The 7,332-nt window shown below is 49.0% G+C and overlaps 1 non-coding gene across 1 annotated transcript; it reads left to right on the top strand.

Moving 5' to 3' along the window:
• The first annotated feature begins 3,109 nt into the window (after positions 1-3,109).
• Positions 3,110-3,295, top strand: LOC132247968 (U2 spliceosomal RNA). Its single transcript, XR_009459343.1, has one exon. It is a non-coding gene; the product is annotated as a U2 spliceosomal RNA (small nuclear RNA).
• Positions 3,296-7,332: the final 4,037 nt, after the last annotated feature.

Genomic DNA, 7,332 nt, shown 5'->3' with positions numbered 1-7,332 from the left:
AAACCAATAATGTGGCTCGAATTCTAATACAAATGGCAGGAACTCTTTGCAACAAGCATTTCTCAGATGCAAAGAAGAAATGTACACTGTAAAGAAAGCTGCAAATTTGGTGGGAAAATAATTTAGCAGTGCCAAAGCACACACAAAACAAAAATCACAACTTTGGGTTGTGACAGCTAAATGAGCTGAAATTCTGTGCGCTTGCTGTTGAAGGTGGTCAGGGTCCAAAAGGACTGTGGTTTCACAGACAGGCTGAGGAGGGCCAGTAGTGGAGTAGGGCCAAGTCCTGGTGGTGATGACCCAGTGGGGATGGTCAGAGCAGCATTCCCCAGTAGTGCTCTCCAGTGTCTAGAGCAGTGCCGCCCTGTATCAGAGGTGCAGCAACTCCTGCGCAGGTTCTCTAACCAGCACTTACTACTTGGGCTGGGGTAGGTGGTTGAGTGCTCAGGGCAGAGTGGCAACCCCTGGCAGCAAGGACCAGCACACATGTGGGATGGTGGCCCTACCCAGCACTGCCACCATTTGCAAGTGCAGCTGGTAGAGCCCTTGGGCAGCACCTGCTTTCTAAGGGAGGTGAGGGATTGTTTCAGCTGGCCACAGCCTGCTCTTGCTTTCATTGTCCAGGGTGCTTGGGTCTGTGTCTTCTTAGAGACTGGTGCCTGCAACCAGCCATCTGGAGCCAGGGTGCTACAGAGAAAGACAGACTCAAGTTCTTGTTTGATGGCAAAAGCTCGGAAATGCTTATTGTCTCTTAAGAAAGGAGGCTAGCTGGTCTTCGCAGCAATCAAGCCAGCATAGAGAAACTGCCCAGAAACAATGGTAAGGATGAGGTACATGCCCATGCTGCCCTAGGTTGCTAGGGGAGGCAAGTCTTGCAGCAGCAGCTGCATTTGCAGTATCCTTTCCCTGCCTCAGCCACTTGCCATTGTTCTCTCTCTGTATCTCTCTCTACCTGCCCCTTTTCACTTGTCTCTTTGCCAGGTATGAACACACCTGCAACTCACTTCTGTGCCAAGTTGGGACACCTGCTACATGCTTCTCTTTCAAATTCCTTATCTTCTTCTCAATTTGTTCAGCTACTGTTTTTTGCTTCCCTCTCCTTTGAATCAATGCTGTTGCAACTTGTGCACCAGGCCATTCAGCAGTCTGTAATACCTGCTACTCCCAGGCTCCTTTTTGGTGTCTTAGATTAACTGTAGCTTAGCATATGTATGGCCTGGCCTAAGCACAACTCCTGCAGCAGCTGGTGTAGGAGCAAAGATCCACTAGGGGATGTTATTTTGGGGAAAGGTGATGCCCATTAAGGAGGCAGGGCTTCTGAAAATGTATCTGCCATCCTGGAAGCAGGTTAGGAGGGTGCAGCAGCAGATCTGCATTATTTTTGGTAGAGTAAAACAGAAAAGGTGGTGAGAAAACAGTGTATAAAGCAAAATATCTGGGATGGTGCAAGCTGCCATATTTGGGGGTATTTATTTGTGTTCATTATGCAAGAATGGTTGCAAGGGAGGTGATGAAGGGGGAAGGCAATAGGGCAGACGTTTGCAGGTTCTAGGTGGGAAGGATGTTACAGAGACTGGGTCTGTATGGCGGGAGCTAGAAGAAGTTGTGGGTATGGAAGCCATGGCTCCGCTACGGGAGGTTGGAGAATGTCATAAGAGCAGAATAGCTAGAGGAGCTGGGGCTAGAAGGGTTGGAAGAACAGAAAAAAAAGTTAAAGGTGATTAGAAGGAGGGATAGAGGAAGAGATGTGAGGGGTTTGACAGATGAGCAGACAAGGGAAGTGTGAAGGAGACAACAGATGAGAACTTGAAAAGAGAGCACGCAGATACTATGTGGAAGGCTGTAAGGCAGATCCTGCCAGGTAAGGCTATATAGCATAGACGGGACTGTTGAAGTTGGCAAAATGCCGGAGGGAAAGCAGCAATGGAGAAGAATCGGCGGTGCGTGCACTGTGGGAGTGTTCGTTCACAAGAGAGGTGTGCAGGGTGTGCAGAGGTTTCTGCAAGTCATGAAAATGAGTCTGAATAGTAACTTATGAGATAGTGATGTATGGATTAGTTAAAAAAGGACCAGAAGAGTGGAGGGTGAGGGTTTGGATAACTTGTATAAAGGTAGCAATATGGAAAGTAAGGAACCTGCTGGTTCTTAAGGGACTGATACAGGCAGTGCCGACGCACAGAAGTTTGGCACCTGGGGCAAAGCCTGCAGTGGCAGCCCACCCTAGCCCTGTGCACAGATCTGGGGGGCATACACCCCACCATGCTTCCCAGAGTGCACACAGTGGTGGGAGCCTCTCTTCCCCTGTCCCCACGCTCCCCAAATGAGTTGCTTGTGGCTCCATCCCCTGTCCTGACCCAGCTGGGCAGCACCTGTTGGTGCCCCCTTTGCTTGGGGGCCCGGGGTGGTCACGCTGCTCGCCCCCTTTACCACCTCCTATGGCACCGGATACAGGACTGCTTACAGCTGGTGCTGTGTGAATTGTGATTTTTACATGAAGGAGGGAGGAAGGGAGAAGCAAGTGGAACGGAAGAAGAAAGAGGCAGCATCTCTTTAAGTGAAAAGGGAATTGATACTGCTGTGTTGACTGTGCTGTCACACAATAGATTGTAACATCAGTTTTGAAGTTATAATGCATGTTTTGGGATGATGTAAGTGGGATCAAAGTGGCTTCATTGTGGGAATAAGTTGTTATATGACAGAAGGGTGGGGTTTGGAAATGACAGCGAAGAACATGGGTAAAGAGGATGCATATGGATTTAAAAAACATTTAGTTGAGGTCCTTTATGATTGGATGGGTTCATATGGATATTTTGTAATGTCATTTGGAGTGGTTTTGTATGTGTGAGGGCAAAATATTAATGGTGTGTGATACCATTTGGAGTCGGTTTGGTTTAAATATATGGCTATGTAATAATGCTATGTGTTGCTAATTCAACTGAAAATGTTGTGTTTGTGTATGTATGTAGATATCGTGTGATGCAAATCTGTGTTGGAGCTGTGGGACTGCGGATACGTGTGAAGCAAGACAATGGTATTTGAGTTGGCTATATGTGGGTTTGTGTATAATATTGATGGTATGTCATGTTGTTGGTTTTATGTTTTGTAATGAGTACATTTTGCTGTTAAAAAATAAATAAATAAATCTGTTCTTCTCAGTTTAATCATTGATATGTCCTCCATGTGAGGTCTAATGCATTAAACATATTTTTGGCACCGGGACAGGGCCTTGGAGCTTGTTCCTGCCACTCCACTCATCAGCCCAGTATAGCACCCAGCTCCAAAAGCAGTAGTAGCAGCCAACCCCAGAAAGAGTTGGACCATGATGGGCCCAGTTAGGGGAGCCTGAGCCCTGACTCCTGGCTGCCCAATAAGCAGGCCCTATGAAAAGATGGGACAGCCCCAGCCAACATGTGCGTGTGCCTGCCCACCAGGCAGTGGGGCCAGCAGGCTTGCTCATGTGTTTGGAGGCCAGGGCTCACAGCCACCCATGGCAGGCAGGCCCACCTGGGGGAGGAAGGCCCACCTGCAGGCAGGCTGTGCAGGTGGCAGGCAAGCAGGTCTAGTGGCCAAGTCCATGGAGCTGGGTAGGGGCCTGCTATGTCCCTGTTGTGTCCCAGCAGCTGGTGGGGCAGTACGGTATCAGTGGATGGTTTTCAACTTGGTCTAATGGAGAAGGTGTCAGAATTGGTTAAAGCACTCTTCCAGCGTAACTTGGTGTTGTAAGCCTCAGCAGCTGAACTAAATCCTTTGCTCTGTGCAGATGTCCTGTGTTTGCTAAGTCAACTTTGAATTTTCTGTCTCTCCCTTTGCTCTTTATGCTAATACATACCCAACACAGCTGGCCTGAGAGGCTTAATTCCTGAGCTTTTGAAGGTGAGTTGAGATGCATGGCTGGAAGGTGTACTAGACACACCTGAGCACTGACCCTTTCCTGAGTAGCTAGATACTATTCAGAGCTAGAGGACAGCAAATGGGGGCTTAAGCATTGTACAGTGTGGGATGCTCAGAGGACCAATCCGGAAAGCTTAGTGTCAGCCCAAACGCTGAACGGGTTCAAAATTGTATCACCTTATCTTGGTGAACTGCTGAACTGTTCCAGGAGGTTTAGCCCACTGTCAACTGGCTTGTACACCTCGATGCTTGTGGTTCATATGGCGCTTGAAACTGTCTACCTGTTTGCGGTGTGGGTGACCAATTATAGCCATTCCTATTATTGATTGTGATCCTGCAGTAGTTTTCCACCAGGTGCTGCTGCAGTTGAGTGGGTAGATTGAAAGCTTCCAGTCCAAGCAGCACCTCAAGTTTGAATCCTCTGCTTATGACTACTCTGGTCTTAAAACTCTGCAAGGGCTCTAGCTTACTTGCTCCCTGTCATGCTGGGCAGTCCTGAGTGTACTCCTAAGGTAAAGTAATAAGCAACTATCATTATGACACTTGTTACTAACTTATCACTTCATAACCAATCTCTCAATCACACCTGGGAACTAGAATGGAACAAAGCAGGGCAACATGGCCCAAAAAGCTGTCATGGTATAATTTTTTTCCCCCCGTACCTTAGAAGCATCAACTTCAGGAAATGTGAAGCTGGGTACCCCCTGTGAAGCATGGCTGGCTACTTCACAGGTTGGAAACAACTCGTCTACTGCTGGGCAAGTAGGGACTAAGACTCTTTTGAAAGTCAGGGTTAAAAGGCATGGGGTTTCTCAGCAAGACAGCGTTATTACAAAAGTCCCTGCAACAGGGCTCCAAAACTTGTCATGTGGTATGTCTAGATGAAGTGCTTTGCTCCTGGTTTAAATCAAGCAAGGGCAGAAGAACTTAAGCACGAAAGCATGCAGCTTGCATGAAAGCCTGAGATGACCTAGAGCTGTGTGTTTGGGGTGGGAGGGGAGGTGCTGCTTGCTAGTGTGCTCTGTGGTTTTGGTTTCACTTGTTTAGGGCTTTCCCCCTTCTCTGGAGTTAGGGCTGTCTTGTATCCCCTAAAGCTTTTGAATCTCTAAATGCCACTTAAAAACAGAAGGCAAGTGTTAACCAATGTCAAGCTGTCTGCAGTGCTCATCTCTGGTACTAGCTCAGCAGGTTACTAATGACCACTGAACTACCAGCATGGACCTTTCTCTTGCCTCTGTGCCAGGCAGGGGAGGAGTGGGGGACAATCGGTTGGGAGCAGATCTCACTTCAGAGATCTATGCTAGTGGAGGCTGGAAGAGTAAGGCTATTTAGCTGGGCTGCAAGTTTCTGAAAGCCATGGTCTTGAATGCAAAGAGCTTTCTTGGGTAATGCAACCTAAAGGGTGTCAGACAGATGTGCACCCCTTGCTTGTTCCATCCCACTGGAAGGAAGACCAAGCCTCCTTTTGTGTGGTTAGGTTCAGCTGCATGATTAGCTAGAAAGCAGCCAAACTCAGAAGCCCACTGAGCTTGAGTGCTTAAAACTGAGTTGGGTGTGTGGTGGGAGAAACCTCCCTAAGTTTCGTTGTCTAGCTGTAATTTGATAGACAGACAATGCGGGTAAAGAAAGACAGCTGTTTATTTGCTCGAGCAAAGACCATAAAACCAGCAAAAGGCAAAATGGCCCCCCCTCAAGGGTGAGGCGATCTTTTGTACTTCTTACAATAAGGCAAGACTTACAGGGTTAACAAAAGCATTACTTGGGCGGTGCTTTACAAACCTTTGTAACAGCATATTTCTATTAAGCTGAACTAGCACTTTTTAAAAGCTAAATGTTAATTAACAGTAACATTATAATATGTTAGCAAAACCTTACACAGTAGTAGATACTTCTCAAGGACACAACCACTGCACCCAGAACAATGGCTTCCCTGTCTTATCTTGCTTCTTGCTGTAGCTGATTTTTCAGCACACAGACACAGATCCACTTTTTAACTCAGAAAATGCTTAATACAGTTAAAATGATTACTTGACACAAGCAAAGGCTTAGCTATCATTCTGCCTTGTGGTCAGCTGCACTGCTAGGCCACAGGTCATGCCTTGTATTCAGCTGTAAAGCTAATACTTCTTAATAATCCAAATTATTGTTAACCTAACAGTATGCTATCAAAAAACTATTCTATTTCAGGGTAATAACAAACCTGCGCACTACAAGTGGGCAGCCATTTCCTCACGAACTCCCCCTCCACCCTGCCCCCCATACCTTTTTTGCTTGCTTTGCTTTGCTTTGACTGGGCAGCAAGCCCCTGGGGTTTTGCTCACTCATGCTCATGCATCCTTGCAAAACCCTGCCTACCTCTTTGTCCTACTACCTTTGGGTTGTGTGGATTCAATGTGAAGATGAGGGTGACAGACTGAATCTTTTACCCTGCACTGGAAAATGTTCCTGATCGCTTTGCAAGGCTGGATTAAGGTCAGCAAGATTAGGGCTCGAAAATACATGTGGAGAAGGAGAACCGTCTATCAGCCCTGGAAAACCAAACAAAACCTGCTGTATTCTGTGCTTTCCGTAATTCAGCCTCGGCCCCCCAGCCTGGGTTGACCAGCCCCAGCCTGGAGCCAGGCAGCTGCAGGAACAAGAAGCTTCTTCCTCAATGGGGCTCCTTCCTGGTACCATGCAGCTTCTCCCTGCCCACGAGTGGGAATGTAGGTGAGGGCCCGCGGCTGGGGCAGGGGCTTCAGCTGGAGGAAGGGACGGGAGCACAGGGGTGCTGGTGCCGCTCGCTGCAGGGGCACAGGACTGTGCGCTGTGGGTCCAGGGGGCAGATTGCTGCTGCCACGTGTGGGCAAGATTGTGGGCTGCGCTGTGCCAGGAGTGAAGATCCAGGGCCCTGCACACCACTAACCCTAACCCCCCCTGCACCTTCCCGCACACCCCACCAGACGCACACCTGCTCCCGACCCACCCCCTCCGCCTTGCCCTCCACCTGCAATATAGAAGGGAAAGGTGGTATTTTGAGCAGAGGTGGGTGCGTGGATTTGATTCCCCAAATAGAGATGCTGCCATATCTTAGTCTCTGTCTGTGGAAGGCAGAGGCCAGTTGGCCTGGCGTGAGGAGGAGGTGCGGTTGGGGGGAAGCAGCTGGAGCCCTGTTCCCACGTGCCCCATGGTCAGTGTCCCAGAGGGAAAGGGTCTGGGGGTGGGGGCCTTCACAAGTTCCACGGGGCTTTTGGTGAGGACCCCATTGTTGGAGCACTGCAGGTGCAGGGAGGTGTGGGGGTGGCTGGGGGCCGGGGTGCAGCAGGAGTCTGGGCGGATGAAAAGTTGGGAAGAAAAGGGGTTGTGGGGAAGGAAGGAGGCTGGACATGTGAGGAGCCGCAGTGAGGTTTGAATGCTTGGAGGTGCTGGGATGGGCCCAGGGGAGGGGGGTGGGCAGTGAGG

Source organism: Alligator mississippiensis, chromosome 1 (assembly GCF_030867095.1).
Source record: "Alligator mississippiensis isolate rAllMis1 chromosome 1, rAllMis1, whole genome shotgun sequence".
NCBI classification, from domain to species: domain Eukaryota; kingdom Metazoa; phylum Chordata; order Crocodylia; family Alligatoridae; genus Alligator; species Alligator mississippiensis.
This window is presented reverse-complemented; position numbering and strand designations above follow the sequence as displayed.